We start from the raw sequence: 24,181 nt of genomic DNA, 5'->3' as shown, positions 1-24,181 counted from the left end.
GAGTTCTTTACACCAAGAAGCAGGCCTCCTCCTCCCTAGGTGCCCTTTTGAGGGTGGAGTCTGGTTCCTTCTCCCACAGGAGTGGGAATGGGGCAGTGTCTGAGGCCAACTGCAGCACTGCCCTTCCCAGGACTGGCCAGGTGAGGCCATCTCCACCTGTCTGGCCTGAAGCAGGGGCTTGTGTTGTGAGGACAGATCTCAGTCACCTCAGCGGCAGACTCCAGGCTCTGATCCCAAATAGCCCTGCAATTCATCCTGCTCTGTGACTTGTCCACAGGGAGTGGGTGCCCTGGCCAGGGGCAGGAGGGTCTGGTCTGGAAATTGTACTTGACGCTGGTGTGTCTCAGTCTCTGAGCTCAGGTGCACTCTGACACCCATCCTGGAGTCCACGGTGTGGCCCTCCACTTGGGATGCTTTGGGTTCTTGGATTCTCAGCCCCTCCTATAAAAAAAAAAAAAAAAAAGATCATGTATCCCTGTGCTCTAAACCTGGGATGGTGCTTTGTCATAGTGGCCTGAACCAAGACAATGATTATTACCAGTTGACAGGTGTGAACCTGATTTGCATTTCCTGATTGCTAATAAGAGTAAGCATCTCTGGCTCGTACCTGTAATCCCAGCACTTTGGGAGGCTGAGACCGGCAGATCACTTGAGGTCAGGAATTTGAGACTAGCCTGGCCAACATGGTGAAACCTCGTCTCTACTAAAAATACAAAAATTAGCCAGGTGTGGTGGCGTGTGCCTGTAATCCCAGCTACTCAGAAGGCTGAAGCAGGAGAATCGCTTGAACCAGGGAGGTGGAGGTTGCAGTGAGCTGAGATCACGCCACTGCACTCCAGCCTGGGTGACAAGAGTGAAAGTCTGTTTCACAAAAAAAAAAAAAAAGATTCAGATTAATCTCCATCCTCACTGAACTTGACCCCACCCACAGCATTTGATCTAGGTCCTCACTCTTGCGTTTGGGAAACCCTTCCTTGCGTCTCTGGAGCTTTCACTCCTAGTTCTCTGCTCACCCCAGTGACTACTCTCTATTGGTCTCCTTTGACGTCTCAGCTCCGTCCTTGGACCTCTTTCTCCTGTTTCACTTGTTCCCTAGGTCTTTCATCCAGTCTCATGGCTCTGCTATCAAGCATATGCTAATATCTTCCATTTTATAGCTCCTTCACCAAAGCCTCTGCCTGAACTTCATATATTGAACTTCCTATTCCATATTTCTCTACTTGGATGGCTAACTTCATATGGCTAAAATTCAACTCCTGATTCCCTCACCCCCAAACCTCCTTCTGAAGTCTCCCCATATCCATAAAAGGCAACTCCATGCTTTCTGCTGCTCGGGCCCCAAACCTTGAAATAATCCTTAAGTCTGTCTCATCAGTAAGTCCCACTAGCTTTGTCTTAAAAATTTCATCCAGCTGGGCGCGGTGGCTCACGCCTGTAATCCCAGCACTTTGGGAGGCCAAGGCGGGTGGATCACGAGGTCAGGAGATCGAGACCATCCTGGCTACACTGTGAAACCTCATCTCTACTAAAAATACAAAAAATTAGCCTGGCGTGGTGGCAGGGACCTGTAGTCCCAGCTACTCGGGAGGCTGAGGCAGGAGAATGGCGTGAACCTGGGAGGCAGAGCTTGCGGTGAGCTGAGATAGTGCCACTGCACTCCAGCCTGGGCGACAGAGCAAGACTCCATCTCAAAAAAAAAAAAAATTTCATCCAGAATCATACCACTTCCTACTCCTCCTCCCCTGCTAGCTTGGTCCAAGCCACTGTCATATCATCTCTCATCTGGATTAATCCAACAGTATCTTAACTGATGTCCTCCTCTGTGACCCTACAATGTATTCTCTAGACAGAGAGCCTTTTAAAACATAAACAAGATCAAGACACTCCTTCTGTTCAAACCCTGCCATGAATGACTGCCTATCTCATTCAGAGCCAAACCCAAAGTTCTTGGAATGGCCTATGAGATCATCTTGCTTGTCACTTCCCTTCTGATCTCCTCTTGATTATTCTCTCTTTTATATGCGTATATACATATGCACACACACACACACGTAATACATATATATACACATATATATGTCTGTGTGTGTGTATATATACATATATATATGTTTTTTTTTTGGTTTTTTTTTTGTGCTAGAGTCTCACTGTGTCACCCGGGCTAGAGTGCAGTGGCATGATCATGGCTCACTGCAGCCTCGTCTTCCTGGGCTGAAGCACTGGAAGTGTCCCGAGTATCTGGGACTACAGGTGAGAGCCACCACATCCAAGTAATTTTAAATTTTTTGTAGAGATGGGGTCTCACTATGTTGCCCAGGCTGGTCTTGAATTTCTGGCCTCAAGTCATCCTCCTGCCTCAGCTTCCCAAAGTGCTGGGATTACAGGTGTGAGCACCGTGTCTGGCCTACTCTTCCTCCTGCTCACTCTGTTTCAGCCTATTTGGTCTCTGTGCTGTGCCTGGGACCTGCAGGCACCCTCGTGCCTCAGGCCTTTGCATTGGCTGTTATGAGCACACCTCATTTTATTGCGCTTTGCTTTATCGCACTTTGCTTTATCGCACTTTGCAGATATTACTTTTTTTTTTTTTTTGAGACGTAGTCTCGCTGTGTCGCCCAGACTGGAGTGCAGTGGCGCGATATTGATTCACTGCAAGCTCCGCCTTCCAGGTTCACACGATTCTCCTGCCTCAGCCTCCCGGGTAGCTGGGACTACAGGCACCCGCCACCACGCCCAGCTAATTTTTTTGTATTTTTAGTAGAGACGGGGTTTCACTGTGTTAGCCAGGATGGTCTTGATCTGCTGACCTCATGATCTGCCCGCCTCGGCCTCCCAAAGTGCTGGGATTACAGGCGTGAGCCACTGTGCCCAGCATTTTTTTTTTTTAATTGAAGATTTGTGGCAATCTCATGTCCCGCAAGTCTATTGGCACAATTTTCCAACAGCCTGTGCTCACTTCATGTCTCTGTCACATTTTGGTAATTCTTGCCATATGTCAAACTTTTTCATTATTAATATATCTGTTATGGTGACCCATGATTAGTGATCTTTGATGTTACTATTCTGATTGTTTTAGGGCACCACGAATGGTGCCCAGATAAGATGGTGAACTTAATCAATAAATGTTGTGTGTGTTCTGACTGCTCCACTGACCTGACCCTCCATTTCCCTGTCTCTCTTCCTCTCCTCTGGCCCCTATCCCTTAAAACACAACAATATTGAAATGAAGCCCATTAATAACCCTACAGTGGCCTCTAAGTGTTCAAGAGAAAGGAAGAGTCACATGTTTCACACTTTAAATCAAAAGCTAGAAACAATTAAGCTTAGCGAAGAAGGCTGAAAGCTAGGCCTCTTGTGCCAAGCAGCCAATTAGTGTGTTAAAAATAAAAGTTCTTGAGGGAAATTAAATGTGCTACTCCAGTAAATATACAGATGATAAGAAAGCAACACAGCCTATTGCTGATAAGGAGAAAGTTTGAGTGGTCTGGATAGAAGATCAAATCAGCTACATTTCCTTAAACCAAAGCCTAATCCATAACAAGGCTCCAACTCTCTTTGATTCAATTCAGTGAGGCTGAATAAGGTAAGGAAGCTGCAGAAAAGTTGGAAGCTAGCAGAGTTTGGTTCATGAGGTTTAAGGAAATAAGCCATCTCCGTAACCTAAAAATACAATGTAAAGTAGCAAGTACTGATGTAGAAGCTGCAAGTTATCCAGAAGATCTTGCTAAGATAACTGATGAGATGGCAACACTAAACAACAGGTTTTAAATGTAAACAAAACAGGTATCTACTGGGAGAAGATGCCATCTAGGACTTTCATGGCTAGAGAGGAGAAGTCAACAACTGGCTTCAAAACTTCAAAGGAAAGGATGACTCTCTTGTTAAAGGCTGAGGCAGCTGGTGACTTTAAGTTGAAACCAATGCTCATTGACAATTCCTAAAATTGCAGGGCCCTTAAGAATTGTGCTAAACCTACTCTGCTGTGCTCTATAAATGGAACAATGAATCCTGGATAACAGCATGTCTGTTAACCATTATAATATGGTTTACTGAACATTTTAAGCCCTCTGTTGAGACCTACTGCTTAGAAAAAAAAATTTATTTCAAAATATTATTGCTCATGGACAGACACTTGGTCACCCAAGAGATGTGATGAAGACATACAAGGAGATTAATGCTGTTTTCACGCCTGCTAACACATTGATTCTGCAGCCCATGGATCAAGGAGTAATTTTGACTTTCAAGTCTTATTATTTAAGAAATATATCTTACAAAGCTATGGCTGCCACAGATAGTGATTTCTGTGATGAATCTGGGCAAAGTAAACTGAAAACTTTCTGGGAAGGATTCACCATCCTAGATGCCATTAAGGACATTCGTGATTCATGGGGGGAGGTCAAAATAGCAACATTAACAGGAGTTTGGAAGAAGTTGACTCCAACCCTCATAGATGTCTTTGATGGGTTCGAGACTTCAGTGGAGGAAGAAACTGCAGATGTGTTGAAAGTAGCAAGAGAACTAGAATTAGAAGTGAAGCCTGAATATGTGACTGAATTGCTGCAATCTCATGAGAAAACTTTAATATTAATATTTAGTAAACTATTCAAAGTAATGGCAAAACCACAATTACTTTTGCACTAAACTAATAGATGAGGAGTTGCTTCCTATGGATGAGCAAAGAAAGTGGTTTCTTGAGACGGCATCTACTTCTGGTGAAGATGCTATGAACATTGTGAAAATGACAACAAATAATTTAGCATATTACACAAACTTAGTTGATAAAACAGTGGCAGGGTTTGAAAGGACTGACTCCAATTTTGAAAGAGTTCTACTATGGGTAAAATGCTACCAGACACCATTGCAGGCTACAAAGAAATATTTTATGAAAGGAAGAGTCAATCAATGCAGAAAAGTTCATGTTGCCTTATTTGAAGAAATTGCCACAGCCACCCCAAACTTCAGCAACCATCATTCCGATCAGTCAGCAGCCATCCATTAAGGCAGAAAGATATGACTTGCTGAAGGATCAGATGATTGTTAGCATGATTTTGTTTAGCAATAAAGTATTTTTAAATTAAGATATGTACTTTTTTTAGACATAATGCTATTGCACATTTAATAGACTACAGTGTGGTATAAACATAATTTTTATATGCACTGGGAAACCAAAAATTTGTGTGACTCACTTTATTGCAATATTTATTTTAATGCAGTGATCTGGAACCGAACCTGCAATGTTCTCTGAGGTATGCCTGTACACTGAAATAGTTTAAATGTTCTTGTTTATTTTCCTTTTTTCCTTCTTCATTTTTTTTTTTGAGACGGAGTTTTGCTCTTGTTGCCCAGGCTGGAGTACAATGGCGCAATCTTGGCTCACCACAACCTTCACCTCCTGGGTTTAAGCAATTCTCCTGCCTCAGCCTCCCGAGTAGCTGGGATGATAGGCATGCACCACCACACCCGGCTACTTTTGTGTTTTTTAGTAGAGACGGGGTTTCTCCATGTTGGTCACGCTGGTCTCGAACTCCCAACCTCAGGTGATCTGACCGCCTTGGCCTCCCAAAGTGCTGGGATTACAAGCGTGAGCCACTGCGCCTGGCCCTTGTTTATTTTGTTATTGTCTGTTTCCCCCCAGTAAAAACATGTTCACAGGCCAGTCTTTTGTTTTGTTCACTCCTGTATCTTTAGTACCTTAGAACAGTGCTTGGCACAGAGTGGGCCCTCAGTAACTATTTTTTTTGTTTGTTTTTTGAGACAGAGTTTTGCTCTATCACCCAGCCTGGAGTGCAATGGCGTGATCTCTGCTCACTGCAACCTCCACCTCCCGGGTTCAAGCGATTCTCCTGCCCCAGCCTCCCTAGTAGCTGAGATTACAGGCGCCCACCACCACACCCAGCTAATTTTTTTGTATTTTTAGTAGAGACGGGGTTTCGCCATGTTGGCCAGGCTGATCTTGAACTCCTGACCTCAGGCAATCCATCCACCTTGGTCTCCCAAAGTGCTGGGATTACAGGCGTGAGCCACCGCACCCGGCCAGTAACTATTTATTACACAAATCAAGTAATGGATTATTATTATTATTATTATTATTTGAGATGAAGTCTCACTCTTGTCCCCCAGGCTGGAGTGCAGTGGCACGATCTTGGCTCACTGCAACTTCGGCCTCCCGGGTTCAAGCGATTCTCCTGCCTCAGCCTCCTGAATAGCTGGGATTACAGGCGCCTGCCACCAAGCCCGGCTAATTTTTGTATTTTTAGTAGAGACAGGGTTTTACCATGTTGACCAGGCTGGTCTAGAACTTTGGATCTCAGACGATCCACCCGGCTTGGCCTCCCAAAGTGCTAGGATTATAGGCATGAGCCACCATGCCCAGCCCAAGTAATGGATTATTATGCCCTATGTAATCTAAATCAGATAAAGGGGAAGTGACATCAGGAAGATGTGAGAGACAAGGAGAAGGTGGTAAGGTCAGTGGATCAGAGGTTCTGGGTAGGGTAGGGCTGGAGTGAGTTCGAATGACAGAAAGGGATTGGAGACTGTGATGCTTGGATTGAGGTAATGAAGGGTCTCTTTTTTCTACTTTATTGGCTACTTCATCTCAGTCTTCATTGCTGGTTTCTCCTCAACATTTAAAAAAATTTAAAAAGTTTAAATGTAGAGATGGAGTCTCAAACTCCTGGGTTCAAGTGGCCCTCCTGCCTCAGCCTCCTGAGGGTCTGGGACTACAGGCGCACCCTTGTAGTGTACACCAGTGCACCTGGCTCCCATCAACATCTCAATTTCTAAAACTGGAGTGAAGTAATAAAAAAAAGTCTGGGGCAGTGTTTTTCAAATTGAGAGACACAGCCCACTAGTGGATCATAAAATTAAGTTAGTGGGTTACGACCAGCATCTATAAAAATGAAATAGAATAGAATAGAATAGAAAATAGCAGGGCACATTGCATGCAGCAAGGATATGTATCATATCATAAAACTTTAATTTTAATTTTATATATGCAGATGTGGGTTTTTTTTGTTGTTTTTGTTTGTTTGTTTGTTTTTTTTTTTGGAAATGGAGTCTTGCTCTGTCGTTCAGGCTGGAGTGCAGTGGCACGATCTCGGCTTACTGCAACCTCCGCTTCCCAGGTTCAAGCAATTCTCCTGCCTCAGCCTCCCGAGTAGCTGCGACTACAGGTAGCTGCCACCACGCCTGGCTAATATTTTTGTATTTTTAGGAGAGACGGGGTTTCACTGTGTTAGCCAGGATGGTCTCGATCTCCTGACCTCGTGATCCACCCACCTCAGCCTCCTAAAGTGCTGGGATTATAGGCATGAACCACCGTGCCCAGCCAGATGTGTGTATTTCTATATGGTGCCTGTGTGTACTGAGTCACACATATGGTTGGGTCATAGACAAACAAGTTTGAAAGCCTCTGGCCACAAGAGTGAGTGAGGAGGTCAAAAAACCGAGAGACCAGGTCATTGGAAAGATTTTATCGTAAATCCTGAAATTACCAAGACTTTCTAGGGGTAGTGCTCAAATACAGAAATTTTACCGGGCTTGAAAATCTTCAAGAAATGTCCCAGTGAGTCTGTAGATGGTTGCAACGGCCGGTGCTTACTCCTTTTTCCAAGATCTATAACTCTAACCCTTTCCTGCCCATTCCTGGCCTTCGGCCTGCTGCCGGCTCTTTCCTCACTAGTGCACCCCAAACTGCCTTAGTAGCCTGAGCAACCCGCCTCCAACACTCTGGGTCCAGCCCCAGAGCCGAGTTTCCTCATTCATACCTCCTGCTGTCTCCAAGGGCACCTCATGATCACAGCAGCAAATGACAAGGTCGGCCATCATTTACTGGGTCCCTCCATATGCTCTGTTTGGTAGGAATTGCCCCTCATTTTATTTTATTTATTTATTTTTTGAGATGGAGTTTCGCTCTTGTCGCCCAGGCTGGAGTGCAATGGCGCAATCTTGGCTCACTGCAACCTCTGCCTCCCAGGTTCAAGTGATTCTCCTGCCTCAGCCTCCCAAGTAGCTGGGATTACAGGTGCCTGCCACCATGCCTGGCTAATTTTGTATTTTTAGTAGAGTCGGGGTTTCACCATGGGGTCAGGCTGGTCTCGAACTCCTGACCTCAAGTGATCCACCTGCCTCGGCTTCCCAGTGCTGGGATTACAGGCATGAGCCACTGCGCCCAGCCTGCCCTTCATTTTATAGAGGAGAGCCAGGAGTTTAGAGGTTAAGTGATTTGTCCAAGGTCACTCAGTAAGTGGCAGAGCCAGGGTTTGAGCTCAAGTCTGTCTCCCTCCCTACAAGGCCTTTGCAATGTACCCCGCAGCCTCCCTCACCAGCTATCACTCTTGCAGACCATTCTCACAGCATGAAATTCAGATTTCATGCTTCGATAACAGCTACAAATCACTCCATTTCATGAATAGTGGGGTCTCTCACAGAGTTGAAAATGTTAAAATTCTTTTTTTTTCCCACCAAGATGGAGTCTTGCTCTGTCGCCCAGGCTGGAGTGTAGTGGCACGATCTCGGCCCACTGCAAATTCCACCTCCTGGGTTCAAGCAATTCTCCTGCCTCAGCCTCCCGAATTAGCTGGGATTACGCCCGGCTAATTTTTGTATTTTCTTAGTAGAGATGGGGTTTCACCACGTTGGCCAGGCTGGTCTCGAACTCTTGATCGCATGATCTGCCTGCCTCAGCCTCCCAAAGTGTTGGGATTACGAGCATGAGCCACTGTGCCCGGCCTGAAAACGTTAAAATTCCTGAATGGTTACTGTCCACACTGCATGTCAACCCTGCTCCCAGAGCTGTGTTGGGGACATAGAGAGAAAGTGAAGACCTGAAGACCCAGCTCCTGGCCTCAGGAGATTACAACCAGAGGACTGGCGACCTCAGAGATTAGACAGGTTATCTGCATTTCACAAATGCCAACACTGAGGCCTGTGTCACAATGCAGGAAAGAACAGATGTCTTGGAGCACAAAGTAAGAATCACCTTGTTGCAATTATTTATTGACTCCTGAGTCACTCCCCATCATTTCTTGAAGGTTTTAGTGCCTGGTAAAATATCACCGTCTCTCCAACCCTTTCCCTATAAAATCTTCAAAACACAGGATGTGCTGCCCAGCACTTTATACCTTTCACAGGTTGAGATGATAAAAGGACAATGTGGGGGATAGATGAGTCTGGCTCACAGTGTTAGGGCCACTAAGTTGCTATGTCCCACTTGACTCCGGGTGTCTGGAGGCCCCGTGCTCCAGGTAAGGCAGGACCCTCCCAACCCTGGGCGTTGGGGAATGAGTACTGCTTCGCCTGACCTGCCGTGGTAATTCCTTCACCCTACTTGCCTTGGTTTAAGAATGGGCATGTGGCTGGGCGCGGTGGCTCACGCCTGTAATCCCAGCACTTTGGGAGGCCGAGGCGGGTGGATCACGAGGTCAGGAGATCGAGACCATCCTGGCTAATACGGTGAAACCCCATCTCTACTAAAAATACAAAAAATTAGCCAGGTGTGCTGCCGGGCACCTGTAGTCCCAGCTACTTGGGAGGCTGAGGCGGGAGAATGGCGTGAGCCCGGGAGGTGGAGCTTGCAGTGAGCCAAGATCACGCCACTGCACTCCAGCCTGGGCGACAGAGCGAGACTCCGTCTCAAAAAAAAAAAAAAAAAAGAATGGGCACGTGATTGTATCTGGCCAACGGGATGTAAGGAGATGTCTTCTGTGGGAATTCTGGGGATGTTTTTCATATTCTTTTCTTTTTTTGAGAGGGAATCTCACTCTGTCGCCCAGGCTGGAGTGCAGTGGCGTGATCTCAGCTCACTGCAACCTCTGCCTCCCCAGTTCAAGCCATTCTCCTGCTTCAGCCTCCCGAGTAGCTGGGATTACAGGCACGTGCCACCATGCCTGGCTAATTTTTGTATTTTCAGTAAGGATGGGGTTTCACCATGTTGGCCAGGCTGGTCTTGAACTCCTGAACTCAGGTGATCTGACTGCCTCAGCCTCCCAAAGTGCTGGGATTACAGGCGTGAGCCACTGCGCCCGGCTCATGTTCTTAAAAAAGAGACACACTGAAGGAACATTTTCTCCTCCAGCCTTTAGACATAGATACCGTGATGACATGAAGCCTTGAGTTGTGGTAGCCACCTTGTGTCTTTGAAGGGATAAACACAAGGGCAAAAACCGATGTGCTAAGGATGGTCAACCATGGAACTTCCCCTCCTCGGACCTTCCTGTATGTGACAGAACTTCCTTATTGCTTAAAAATGTTTGGGTTGGGTGCGGTGGCTCATGCCAGTAATCCCAGCACTTTGGAAGGCCCAGGTGGGTGGATCACTTGAGCCCAAGAGTTCAAGACGAGCCTGGGCAACACGGTGAAATTCTGTCTCTACAAAAAAATACCCATACACAAGAAAAGTACCCGGGCTTGGTGGCACACGCCTGTAGTCCCAGCTACTTGGGAGGGTGAACTGGGAGGATCGCTTGAGCCTGGGAGGAGGAGGCTGCAGTGAGCTGTGATTTCGCCACTGCACTCCAGCCTGGGTGACAGAGCAAGACCGTGTCTCAAAAAAAAGTTTGACTTTGGGCTTCTGATGCTTGCCACCCAAAACATCCTCATGTAACGTGCAGCATCAGATGGCCACAGAAGGCCAAGCAAATTAGCAGTGGGTTGCAATGAGGGGTGCAATGCCGGCTGCTGGAGCAGACAAGCCCAGGATTCCTAGTGTTTAGTACAAGATATCCTGACCGGGCACGGTGGCTCACGCCTGTAATCCCAGCACTTTAGGAGACTGAGGTGGGCGGATCAGGAGGTCAGGAGATCGAGACCATCCTGGCTAACATGGTGAAACCCCATCTCTACTAAAAATACAAAAAATTAGCCGGGCGTGGTGGCGGGTGCCTGTAGTCCCAGCTACTCGGGAGGCTGAGGCAGGAGAATGGCTTGAACCCAGGAGGTGGAGATTGCAGTGAGCAGAGATCATGCCACTGCACTCCAGCCTGGGCGACAGCGCGAGACTCCATCTCAAAAAAAAAAAAAAAGATACCCCTCACTGCGTCCCCGCCAGTGCACAAGCAGTCTTGCGGAGGTGCCTTTAATAAGGCCATTCAGGGATCCAAGATCCTTTCTTCCTTCCTCTAGATTCCTCCATTGAGCCGTTAGAGGAGAAAGAGCCGAGAAGACACACCTGCTTCTGTGCTGGAAGTTACGCTCACCACTTCCACTTTTATTCCACCAGCAAGAGGTGGTCCCATCATCCCTTGCAGATGCAGGGAGACTGGCTGGGCAGCCCCTTCCAGCACCGACCGTCCCTCCATAAACAGGGCAGGGCCTCTGACGGTCAGCAGGAGGTCTCTGCCACAAGGTCTGATGATGGGTTGATGAGGCTCTGAGCTGGGCCTTGGAGGGAAGGAAGAACCTCATAAGGAAGAGAGGGAGGGACTCTAGGTGGGTGGTGGTGGGCACGTATGTGTTAAGGTAAAGAGCTGATTCAGGCCAGGTGTGGTGGCTCACGCATGTAATCCCAACAGTTTGGGAGGCTGAGGTGGGTGGATCACCTGAGGTCAGGAGTTTGAGACCAGCCTGGCCAACATGGCGAAACCCGGTCTCTACTAAAAATACAAAAATTAGCCAGGTGTCATAGCAGGCGCCTGTAATTCCAGCTACTTGGGAGGCTGAGGCACAAGAATTGCTTGAACCTGGGAGGCGGAGGTTTCAGTAAGCCGAGATGGCGCCACTGCACTCCAGCCTGGGTTACAGGGTGAGACTCCATCTCAAAAAAAAAAAAAGTTTTATTCAAAGGAGATCCAGTTGGGTTAGGGTCTGCATTTGGTGTGAAGAGGTCTATAAATTTGGGTAGAAAGAGACCCAAATATAGGGGCCTTGCATGTCTGAGTCAATCTACCCTTGTCACATGTTCCCTGGAGTTAACTTGGAACCGTTGTGCAAGACGGGCTCTATCTGGGTCCCCACCTGTAAAGCATCAGGGATGAGGATGAATCGCACGATGTCCAATGGCATGGGTAAAAGAAGACCTTTTATTTATTTCTGAGGAGGTGGAGTAAGAGAAGGGAAAATTTACAGGTCCAGCAAGGGTCGGCAAGACAGAGTTGGCATGTCCCAGAGAAGGGACCCTGGCATTTATTTGCAGGGCAAATATGAAAGTAGCCTTATTAAGGGAAGGACCCACAGACTGCTTGGGGCCAGGCAGTCTGGATTTGAGTGCTAACTGGTGACAGCTGCCGGAACAAGCCCAGGCCCTGGAGACTCCCGGACCAGGAAATGCTGCAATTCCCTGTTAAGCTACTAGTTGTGGGAAGCTGAGCTTGGGGTGGCTCCTCCCACTCAGAGAAGGGGAATCCTGGATCCCAATGAGCTCTTCGTGCATGCAACCCAGCTCAGAGTCACTTTCGGACAATCCTGCTCCTGGCACAACTGGAACCTGAGGATTTTGTAATCTTTTGGTGAGGTGGAGTTCAACACTCTTACGTTTCAGTCAATAGGATTCCATAGGAGAAATGCCGTGTATTGTGTGTTTCCTATGCGCCAAGCACGTTGTATTTGTACCTGGTAGGTGGAACAAGCAGGGTTGGTGGGTTGCGATCTTAAAGCACCTTTCTTCTGTCTTGTGTTTTTCCTAAATTGTGGTCAGTGGGGGTAGTTGTTCCCTGGCTCAAGATAGATATGTGACCAGTCTCAGACTTTCTTGATCCCTTTTAGGGTGAAGTCCCATATAGTGACTTCAAGCTGCAAAACACAGTCTTAATTCCAGGGTGATGATGCTCAGTTGTAGGTAACTGTCAAAGATTCCGATTATATTCAAGTTATGACAGCTTTCCCTCTGCTGGGAGAAGCCAGGCTGTGGGGAAGAGGGGGTGGCCAGCTTTTCCTTTCTTGCTTGCTCACCTTGGGAAAGTTTTAAGAGTTGCCTCTCCACAGCCCCCAGAGTCACCAGCAACAGCTGGGACATGACCCCTCCTCAAGGTCTGAGCCCCAACTCTGCAGAGCCCCTCCTCTGGGCTTCTAGGATCTGATAATCCCATCTCTTCCTTCTGTCCCGCAGCCCTAGGGCTGGCAGCTGTTTTCCCTGGCTATGATTTCTGCATTACTTCTTTGTTCTCTTAGTGATTTTTCAATACTTGCTTAACCAGTTTCCTATATTAAATTCTCTCTGATGAATTACCTGTTTTGGATTCTGTTTTCTTGGCTAGACTGTGTTTATACATTGGTTATTCAACAATTTCCAACCTACTACAATTGAAAGGAGATATAAATTATACTAGATACAATAGCTAACTCTTATTATAGAGAAAATGATGAAACATTTGCTTGTGTCAGCCAGGGCCGAAAACATACTCCTCTCCTTGGGAGAGAGAGATTTGAAATAACTGAAGTGCTATTACCCTCCTCCTCCGTATTTGCTTTAAACCCAGAGAGTGGTCAAGATGTCATTCATGACCAAATGCCTATTACGCCTTCCAACACTTTGGTATCTGCAGGAGGATCTGGGAACATGGGAGGTGATGGGGGACTCCGTGCTGGTCCAGAAGGAAATGAAGGGCAGCCTGATATAAAATGGTGGTGGCCACTGAATTTGGGTCTAGGTTTTTCTAGGTCTGGCTGGGGCAGGGTGCATGGCAGAAGAGTTAGAAGTTCCCCTGAGTCTCTTTCAACATCAGGGGATTGTGATGGAGAGGTATCCATGCCAATGAGGGCTCCCGGAGAAGCTAGAGATAAGGTGTTGCTGATTCCAGCACCGATGGGGACTTGAACTCCTATGTGCTTTCCATCTCCAAGAGCTTAGAGAAATGTGGGTCTCCAAGCAAATACTCAGGAAACCAGCCCTCTTTCCAAGAGATTCAGGGGATTCCTAGCTCTAATTTGCTGAATACTGTCTTTGCATTTCATCTTCATTCTCCTGCTCATTTTCTTCATCACTGATAACTCTTTTAAGAAAAGATTAAGAAAAGTGGATCAGGGTCGGGTGCAGTGGCTTATGTCTACAATCCCAGCACTTTGGGCTGAGGTGGGTGGATCACTTGAGGTCAGGAGTTCGCGACAAGCCTGGTCAACACGGCAAAACCGTGTCTCTACTAAAAATACAAAAAATTAGCCGGGCGTGGTGGCGCATGCCTGTAATCCCAGCTACTCAGGAGACTGAGGCAAGAGAATTTCTTGAACCCGGGAGGCAGAGGTTGTGGTGAGTCAAGATTGTGCCACTGCACTCCAGGGTGACAGAGTGAGACTCTGTCTCAAAAAAAAATAATAATAATAAAAAAATAAAAATAAATGTAGGGATTACAGATGTGAGCCACTGTGCCCGGCTCTAATGCTTCTTAACCTTAACTGACTTTCTTTTATGTGCTCCACATTTTTGGTCAGAAGCTTCAGAAATGTCATCAGTTTTAGTGCAGTCTTAAACAAAGCTGTGACTTTACCATAAACCTTAATCAAATTTGTATCATCTCACGTCAGCATCGTGACTCTGGCCTGCATCCCACTGAGCAACCCCGACTCCTCACGGGAGTTCGTGGAAGCCATGGCCACCCAGCACTGCCACAGCAAGAAGGCTCAGGAGGTGCATAGTAGAGACAGGGTTTCACCATGTTAGCCAGGATGGTCTCGATCTCCTGACCTCATGATCCTCCCGCCTTGGCCTCCCAAAGTGCTGGGATTACGGGCGTGAGCCACCATGCCTGGCCCTGGCCTGGTATGTTTTATTAGCTCCAATTTACATGAGGAAACTGAGGCCCAAGACACCCTAGTCAAGTGTCTGAGACATAAATTGTACGTAGGTCTATTTCCCGTGTCTCTGTGCTTTCTACTGTAACCATGCTCTTCTCCAGGCTTGCTGGGGCTTTGTGGTCCCTGGCGTCAGTGACCCTTTTCCTTGGCCCTGTTTCTCCATACGTTAAGAATAGAGAATGATCCCCATGCCTCCCCAGCTCCCAGTGTGCTACAGAGGATCAGTTGTTCAGCCCAAACTATGCTGAGGTCTATGAGCACCGCTGCCTGTCCTTGCCGGGCATGTTAGCCTCCCTCGGTCACACACTGCCTTGCTTGGCCAGGTCAGCTCTGGGTCCTCGACGCCTTGCAGAGTAGTGGAGATTCTATACTGGAATAAGAGCTGATCCTGACCAGGCACGGTGGCTCACGCCTGCAATCCTAGCACTTTGGGAGACCGAGGCGGGTGGATTGCCTGAGCTCAGGAGTTCAAGACCAGCCTGGGGAACACGGTGAAAACTTGTCTCTACTAAAAATACAAAAAATTAGATGGGCGTGGTGGCATGCGCCTGTAATCTCAGCTACTCAGGAGGCTGAGACAGGAGAATCTCTTGAACCTAGGAAGTGGAGGTTGCAGTGAGCTGAGATCATGTCACTGCACTCCAGCCTGGGCGACAGAGCAAGACTCTGTCTCAAAAAAAAAAAAAAAGCTGATCCTGCCTGCATTTCCACAGTGGAAGCAGATGGTTTGGGGAAATCTAATTTAAAAGGAAAGAAATCAAATTAGCTCTCCAGGGGTCTGATGGCCAAGGCTTGAGTGAAGACAATTACATTAGATGCTCAGGCCTCACCAAGGCGGCCTAAAGACTGAAGGTGGGTAGGGTGGAAGCCACCCAGGGGCCCCTTATCCCTGGGTGGGTTCAAATCATGGCTGAAGGGGACAGGAGAGAGCTCAGATTGGTGGAATAAAGTCCTTAGACTCTAATGATGCCTGGCTTGGGACCCGTGAACCTGCAGCTGACTCTGCCACTTGACTTTCTATGGCTCACAGACCCTCTTGGTAACCTCTGTTTCTCAAAGAGCCCCACACACAGTCTTACCTCTTTTGGAGTGTGGTCAATTTAAGGAGAATGATTAAGAAAAACACCTCTCATCAGGTGCTGTTTGACAAGAATATCAGGACTATTTACTCTGAGACACCAAAGCCCCTCGGGGTATCAAAACTACCGTGTGGGGCCAGCGCAGTGGCTCACGCCTGTAATCCCAGCACTTTGGGAGGCTGAGGCGCGTGCATCATGAGGTCCGGAGATCAAGACCATCCTGGCTAACACGGTGAAACCCCATCTCTACTAAAAATACAAAAAATTAGCCAGGCGCGGTGGTGGGCGTCTGTAGTCCCAGATATTTGGGAGGCTGAGGCAGGAGAATGGTGTGAACCCAGGAGGCAGAGCTTGCAGTGAGCCGAGATAGCGCCACTGCACTCCAGCCTGGGCAGCAGAGTGAGACTCTGTCTCAAAAAAAAAAAAAAAAAAAAGGCTGGGCACAGTGGCTCACACTTGTAATCCCAGCACTTTGGGAGGCCGAGCAAGGTGGGCGGATCACCTGAGGTCAGGAGTTCAAGACCAGCCTGACCAACATGGAGAAACCCCGTCTCTACTAAAAATACAAAATTAGCTGATGTGGTGACAGGTGCCTGTAATCCCAGCTACTCCAGAGGCTGAGGCAGGAGAATTGTTTGAACCCAGGAGGCGGAGGTTGCAATGAGCCGAGATCATGCCATTGCACTCCAGCCTGGCAACAAGAGCAACACTTGGTCTCAAAACAAATAAACAAACAAACAAACAAACAAACAAACACTACCTTGTGAGCTCAGTCAGAATGGCCGTCCCAGGCAGTCCTTGAGCCCGTCAGCTTGAACCAGAAAGGTGTCCCAGGGTGTTGGGAACAAGTCCTCCAAAATCTGGCCACAAACTGTCCCCAAAACTGGCCATAAACAAAATCTCTGCAGCACTGTGACATGTTAGTGATGGCCATAATGCCCACGCTGGAAGGTTGTGGGTTTACCAGAATGAGAGCAGGGAACACCTGGCCCGCCCAGGGCAGAAAACCGCTTAAAGGCATTCTTAAGCCACAAACAATAGCATGAGCGATCTGTGCCTTGAGGACATGCTCCTGCTGCTGTTAACTAGCCCAACCTATTCCTTTAATTCGGCCCATCCCTTGGTTTCCCATAAGGGATACTTTTAGTTAATTTAATATCTATAGAAACAATGCTAATGACTGGCTTGCTGTTTAATAAATACGTGGGTAAATCTCTGTTCGTGGCTGTCAGCTCTGAAGGCTGTGAGACCCCTGATTTCCCACTTCACACCTCTATATTTCTGTGTATGTGTCTTTAATTCCTCTAGCGCCACTGGGTTAGGGTCTCCCCGACCGAGCTGGTTTCGGCACCAGGGTGTTCTTTCTGCCTACATTTTTGTGCTTGGAAGGTTGTGGAGCATCCCGAACATCAGTGCTGTTCTCTGGCCACAGGCAATTGGACCAGGGATTGGTAGTGTTCCGCCAAGGGGTGCCAATAAGGCTGCGTCTTATTGGTTGGAAACAAACTACCTGCTTAGATCCTTCCTGCTGAAGGAGCTTGCCTGTGAGATGCAGAGAGAAGTGGAGATGCTGGGGCACATGCCATATGCAGGATTGCCATGCGCTACTGTCTCGGGTCTCTGTAGAATTCAGCTTAGAAAGTGCAGAAACTCCTAAGTGGTGGTATAGCTGTTGAGATGATGAATATCCTTCCACCAAGCTCATTTAAGGGTTTGAATGCTCTCTTCCTTGCATCTTAAAGAGCCTAACCATGGCATCGAATATTTAAAAAAAAAAAAAAGCAACAATTTCAGAGATAGAATATTATTTTGAAATATTTTGGGGTTGCCCATAAAAATGTTCACTGTTCCTATTACTTAATTTTTACTAGAGGTCCTTCCCTCAGGCCCACCCCGTAAATGAATATAGAGGGGGAGAGAGCTGCTTTTCCTGAGTATTTGCTTGCAGACCCACATTTTTATAAGCTCCTAGAGATGGAGGGCATCAAGTTCCCATGGATGCAGGAATCAGCAACATCTTCTCTGTAGCTTCTCCTGGAGCCCCCTCTATGTCCTGGGGCCCTCCACTCATGGAGAGCCTTCTCTCTGCTGGACAGCCCTGGTTTAAAGGGGTTTCCTTTATGTTCAGCCAAAATCTTACCGGAGAGTTCTGCCCATCAGTTCTCATTCTGGCTTCTGGGACAACATACATTCTGGTTCATCTTACAGCCCTTAAGATATTTGAAAACAAAGACAGTTGTGTTGTTGGATGACCCCTCCCCCAGGTTACAATCCCCTGGTGCTTCACTCTCCTCTTGGGTGACATGGTTTTTAGGCAGGCCCCCCACCCTCCCAAAAAAGTTCTGTCCTCTCCAGGTCTCTGTAGATGGTCACCTTTGTTCTTGAGGAATGGCCCCAGAACAGAGCACCATATTCCCCTAGGGCCTGACTATCACATCTGTGGCTCAATTGTCTCCATCTGGACACCTCTCTGGATGCATCCTCTCTTCACAGTTTTGGCTTCTATTAAGTTTGTGGTAAGCTAAATTTCCACATCTTTTTTCAAATGAAATTTTTTCTTCATACTGCATTTATGTAATGGGTTCTTCCACTCAAAAGATGTTCCAGGATGTTCCTGTCAAGTTTCCTCCTGTGATATTAATCCTGGAAGGCAGCACTGTGTGAAATACGCAATGAAACTGGGAGAAAGATAGTCTTGGATTCAAACCTGTATCCAGCCTATTAACTATATGATGTTGGGGCAAATATTTAACTTCTCTCAACCCTATGTTTTCTCCAAATGTACAATACCTTTAACTCACTTGTCGTTTTCCAAACTTCACTACAGACTGAAAAGAAATCTAAATGCTCATATTTTCCGTCTCCCTTATAGCTATGAGTAGCCACGTGACAGATTTCTAGTCAATGATGTACAAATGTGAGTTGACTTCCAGCTTGCCAGGGGAAGCTTTTGCATTTGAGGTAGAAGAGATCATTGTGGCTTGCAGTTGTTCTTTTTTTTTTTTTTGGAGATGGAGTCTCACTCAGTAGCCCAGGTTGGAGTGCAGTGGCACGATCTCGGCTCACTGCAAGCTCTGCCTCCTAGGTTCATGCCATTCTCCTGCCTCAGCCTCCCGAGTAGCTGGGACTATAGGTGCCCGCCACCACGCCTGGCTAATTTTTTTGTATTTTTAGTAGAGACGGGGTTTCACCATGTTAGCCAGGATGGTCTCGATCTCCTGATCTCGTGATCCACCCGCCTTGGCCTCCCAAAGTACTGGGATTACAGGCGTAAGCCACCACGCCCGGCCTTAGCAGTTGTTCTTCCCCTACCTCTAGCTGTGAATGTAGAAATGGCTGGAGCTGCAGCAGCTACCTTATGACCGTGGGATACAAGCCAAGAGAATCACAGAGATGCCATCTTCCACAGAGCGGAGCTGCTAAATCAACACTTCTAATTCCCTCCAGACTTAACATGTGAGAAAAACCCTGTTATCTAACCAGCCAAATGTATGCTTGCGCAGCTAACTTAAAGTGCTGTGGTAAGGACTAAGGGCTGCTAAACGTATTGTATGGATTGCTTTATTTTGTTTACTTATTCCTGTTGAGATATATCCTCTGGGTGTCATATTCTATTATTCCAGTCTCTCAGATCTCTTTGAACTATACTTCTGTTACTCAAAGTACTGGGTATTTCTCAGAGCCTTGTGAAATATACATATAACAATACAGTATTTAGTAAAAGTCTTTTTTTTTTCCTTTTTGAGACTGAGTCTCACTGTCACCAGGCTAGAGTGCAGTGGTGTGATCTCGGCTCACTGCAACCTCCAACTCCCTGGTTTTTTTTTTTTTTTTTGACTCCCTGGTTTTAAGCGATTCTCCTGCCTTAGCCTCCTGAGTAGCTGGGATTACAGACACGCGCCACCACGCTCAGCTAATTTTTGTGTTTTTAATAGAGACGGGGTTTCACCATGTTGGCCAGAATGGTCTCCATCTCCTGACCTCATGATCCGCTCGCCTCGGCCTCCCAAAGTGCTGGGATTACAGGTGTGAGCCACCGTGCCCCACCTGTTTTTTTGTTTTGTTTTGTTTTGTTTTGTTTTTGAGACAGAGTCTCACTCTGTTGCCCACGCTAGAGTACAGTGGTGGTGCAATCTTGGCTCACTGCAACCTCCACCTCCCGGGTACAAGCGATTCTCCTGCCGCAGCCTCCCGAGTAGCTGGGATTACAGGTGCCTGCCACCATGCCTGGCTAATTTTTTGTATTTTTAGTAGAGATGGGGTTTCACTATGTTGGCCAAGCTGGTCTTGAACTCCTGACCTCAAGTGATCCACCCACCTCAGCCTCCCAAAGTGCTGAGATTACAGGTGTGAGCCACTGCGCTCAGCTGTATTCCAAGTTATCATTTAAAACACTGACCAGGAAAGAACATGGCAGGGCTGCACAGGCCACTGGTGGAGACCTCTCCCCCTTGTATGGTTGTGTTCACCCAACCACGGATATGCTGGTTGTGCTGGAATTCCACCCATACTGCTCCATCTTGTGCCCAAGAAGCTGATGAGGTATCCTGGCCTGTCAGTGAAACAATTCCCTGTATACCTGGAGGACTCTAGGAAATGACAGCATCATGGAATGAGCCCCTGGATCTATGTGGAGTCTTGGCCCCACCCTTGGCCACTCAACTCCATCTGGAGGACATGGTTTTGGAGAGTAGGGCCTTGGGAGGAGAGTCCGGGGGGTTTATGGATATTAAAGCACTTTCAATCCTTGAGGGCACTGGGTAAAGAAATAGCCTTTTACTAAATCCAGCTGCTTTGATTCAAATTTGTTGCCCCTGGGCTGCTTTTTACACTTGAGCCAAGAGGCGAACACCTCTATACAACTGCTTCTCTTATGCTCAAGGAGATTCTTTCTGCACCCAAAGCAGTTGTTGCTTTTGGCAGTGTCTGTTGCCTTTTTGTGACCTAAAACTTCCTAAAGGCCTTTGCTCCAAGGCCCTTCAGCACCCGAGAGCAGCAGGCCATCCTGGTTTTCCCTTAACTGCAGAACTACACCTGGCCCTGTCCACCAAGAGTCAGGGGAGGCTCCTTTCGGCCTGATTGAGGGAGTGTGGACAAACAGCTCCTTTTGGGATGTCTGCCAGTTTTCAATGATCCCTTGTCTTCTGGCGCTGGGCCCAATCAACAGGTCACAGAGGGTGGCTGAGTGTTTACTCCATGCACCCCTCCCTGCCCGCTGCTAGCTGAAGGGACAGAGGTAGACATTTGACTCAAACTGGGTCAAATTTTTCTCTCCTAAAACTTCAAGTGGGACTAATGGAGGTTGCCTCTGTGTAAGCTTGGGAGCTGGGGGCAGCCGCTTCCCGACCCCATGAGGACTGAGTAACAAAGTTGGTCTCCTCAAAGAGCAAAATATAGTAGCGCAGAAATGGAGAGCTGTAGGAGTTCTTAGTCCGTGTTTCTGGAATCTTCCTAAGGCTCAACCATTTTCATTCTTGGGTTAATTGCTCATTTTTGCTTAAGCTAGCCCATTTGTCCTTACATTATTAACAACAAACAGAAAGGCAGGATATAGATAGCCCTGAGGTGTTCCGGGATTTAAGTAGCCGCAGTCTGTTCTACGCTAACCTACACTTCAGCAAAGCTGCAGCATGCAATGTGCTTGTAGCCTCTGAGACCTGCTCTCTCTAGAAGGAGCTGGAGGCTACACGCAGGGCTGATGTTAGAACTCTGCAGGGGTCTCCTCCATTCCTGCGTAAAATTAATGGTTGGCCAGGTGTGGCGGCTCACACCTGTAATCCCAGCACTTTGGGAGGCTGAGGCGGGTGGATCACCTTAGGTCAGGAGTTCAAGACCAGCCTGGCCAACATGGCGAAACCTGTCTCTACTAAAAATACAAAAATTAGCTGGGCATAGTGGTGGGTGCCTGTAGTCCGGGCTACTTGGGAGGCTGAGGCACAAGAATGGCTTGACCCTGGGAGGCGGAGGTTGCAGTGAGCCGAGATCATGCCACTGCACTCCAGCCTGGGCGACAGAGTGAGACTACATCTCCCAAAAATAATAAAATAAAATAAAATAAAATGAATGGTTGACCTGTTACTTCCACAACGGGAACAGTCGTCAGCTGTCAGATTAACAAGGGACCTAGGGCCACAGAGCAGCAAGTACACTCAACAATGCCAACCCAGCTATTTTTTGTGTGTGTGTAGTAAAATATAATATACAATTTACCACTTTGACCCTTTTTTTGTTCCTTTTTTGAGACAGCGTCTCACTCTGTTGCTTTGGCTGGAGTGCAGTGGTGAGATCCTGGTTCACTGCAGCCCTGACCTCCCAGGTTCAGCATCCTCCCAACTCAGCATCCCAAGTAACTGGGACCACAGGTGTGCACCCACCACGCCCAGCCAGTTTTTTTTTTGTTGTAGAGTTGCGGTCTCACTGTGTTGCCCAGGTTGGTCTTGAACTGGGCTCAAGCAATCCTCCCACCTCAGCCTCCCAAAGTGCTGGGATTACAGGTGTGAGCCACTGTGCTCAGCCCATTTTAACAATTTTTAAGCGTATAATGTAGTGGCACTAAGTATATTCACAAAGTTTTGCAACAATCACCACCATCTATTTCCAGAACTTCTTCATTATCCCAAACAGAAGCTCTGTACTCATTATACCATAACTCCCTATTTTCCCTTCTCCCTAGCCTCTGGTTACTTTTAATCTACTTTCTTTATAAATTTACCAATTCTAGGTACCTCCTATCAAGGGAATTGTAGAATATTTGTTCTTTTCTGTCTGGCTTGTTTCAATGAACATAATGTACTCAAGATTCATCCATGTTGCAGCATTTAAGGTGGAATTCTAGCCCATCATATGGATATGCCACGTATTGTTTATCCATTTATCTGTTGATGGACATTTAAGTTTGCACCTTTTGGCTGTTGTGAATAATGCTGCTATCAACTTTGGTGTTCTGATGTTTGAACGTAATGGCATTCGGGGACATTTTGATCCTTCTTTCCTGTTTTTCTTTTTGTCGTGTTAAGGAGGAACCCAAATGGAATCAAGGAGTGGAACATAAAAATCGGTTTCTTATGCCTCTGCACTTCACCTTTCTCCTGTTCATCCCACTCTGCCATCATTGCCTGCTTGCCTCCGAATTGCCCACGACAGTGCAGTCTGAGCACGGACCACACCTCCCATGCAGAGGTGGCTTTGTGATGCATCCACCTGGGTAAGCTGAACCACACTTCTCAGAATTCCCTTCCCATGTGTTTCTGGTTAGAGTGGCGCACAGGGGAGAAACTTGTGGAAGGTTTGGAGGTGGGAAGTGAGGCAGCAGTCATTTCACAGCCCACATGAATTGTGGCTTCTCTGCTGGCTCACCTCAGCAGAGGCAGGAACTGACACGGGGCCGGGTGCGGTGGCTCACGCCTGTAATCCCAGCACTTTGGGAGGCCGAGGCAGGTGGATTGCTTGAGACTGGGAGTTCAAGACCAGCCTGGGCAACATGGCAAAACCCTTCTCTACAAAAAATACAAACATTAGCCAGGTGTGGTGGCTCATGCCTGTAGTCCCAGCTACTTGGGAGGCTGAGGTGGGAGGATTTGCTTGAGACCAGGAAGGTCAAGGCTGCAGGGAGCTGAGATTGGGTCATGACACTCCAGCCTGGGCAACAGAGTGAGACCCTGTCTCAAAAAAACAAAAAAGAACTGACACAGACAGATGTGTCTGCCTTCCAAGGGCTCCCGCTTGGGCTTGTCCTCCCTTACTTTATATCCGTCTGTCCTTCCCAATTGTCTGCAGAGCCTGCTTAAGCAGCCCCAGTGCCAGTGACTGTGTAAGGTCAAATTCCCACAACAAATTTCTTCAAACAAGTACCTCTTAGTGGTTCTGCTTCTCTGATGAAACCCTGATGGGTACATTTATTCATTTATTCATCCAACCAAAAAATATTAACTGATAAAAAATACTGAACACTACTATGCACCAGATACTAGGTGCTAGGTAGTGAATAAAACAGTTCCTGCCACCATGGTGTGAGGTGTACTGTCATATCCCCAAGATATACCCCACTGCTGAATGAGCGTCTGAGGACCAGGTGCTGTTGCTGACTCCTCTGTTAACACCTGTGTGACTTTGGATCAGAATCCTTTAATCTCTCCACATCTAGATTTCTTCATTAGTAAACTGGGGTAAGCAACCTCCCAATCTACTTCTCATAATAAATGCAGGTGGGGCCGGGCGCAGTGGCTCACGCCTGTAATCCCAGCACTTTGGGAGGCCGAGGCGGGCGGATCAGCTGAGGTTGGGAGTTCGGGACCAGCCTGACCAACGTGGAGAAACCCCGTCTCTACTAAAAATACAAAATTAGCTGGGTGTGGTGGTGCATGCCTGTAATCCCAGCT

The 24,181-nt window shown here is 47.4% G+C and overlaps 1 long non-coding RNA gene across 1 annotated transcript in view; it reads left to right on the top strand.

Annotated features, from left to right (window-relative positions):
* The first annotated feature begins 2,154 nt into the window (after positions 1-2,154).
* The window catches only part of LOC129049304 (uncharacterized), a 57,692-nt gene continuing 35,665 nt past the window's right edge, over positions 2,155-24,181 (top strand). The window contains exons 1-5 of the long non-coding RNA XR_008512299.2: positions 2,155-2,250; positions 5,211-5,243; positions 11,122-11,344; positions 19,122-19,259; positions 22,820-23,007. This is a non-coding gene — a long non-coding RNA (uncharacterized LOC129049304). The remainder of the gene's footprint in view (positions 2,251-5,210; positions 5,244-11,121; positions 11,345-19,121; positions 19,260-22,819; positions 23,008-24,181) is intronic.

The sequence above is a fragment of the Pongo abelii genome, chromosome 10 (genome assembly GCF_028885655.2).
Source record: "Pongo abelii isolate AG06213 chromosome 10, NHGRI_mPonAbe1-v2.0_pri, whole genome shotgun sequence".
In the NCBI taxonomy this organism is placed as follows: domain Eukaryota; kingdom Metazoa; phylum Chordata; class Mammalia; order Primates; family Hominidae; genus Pongo; species Pongo abelii.
This window is presented reverse-complemented; position numbering and strand designations above follow the sequence as displayed.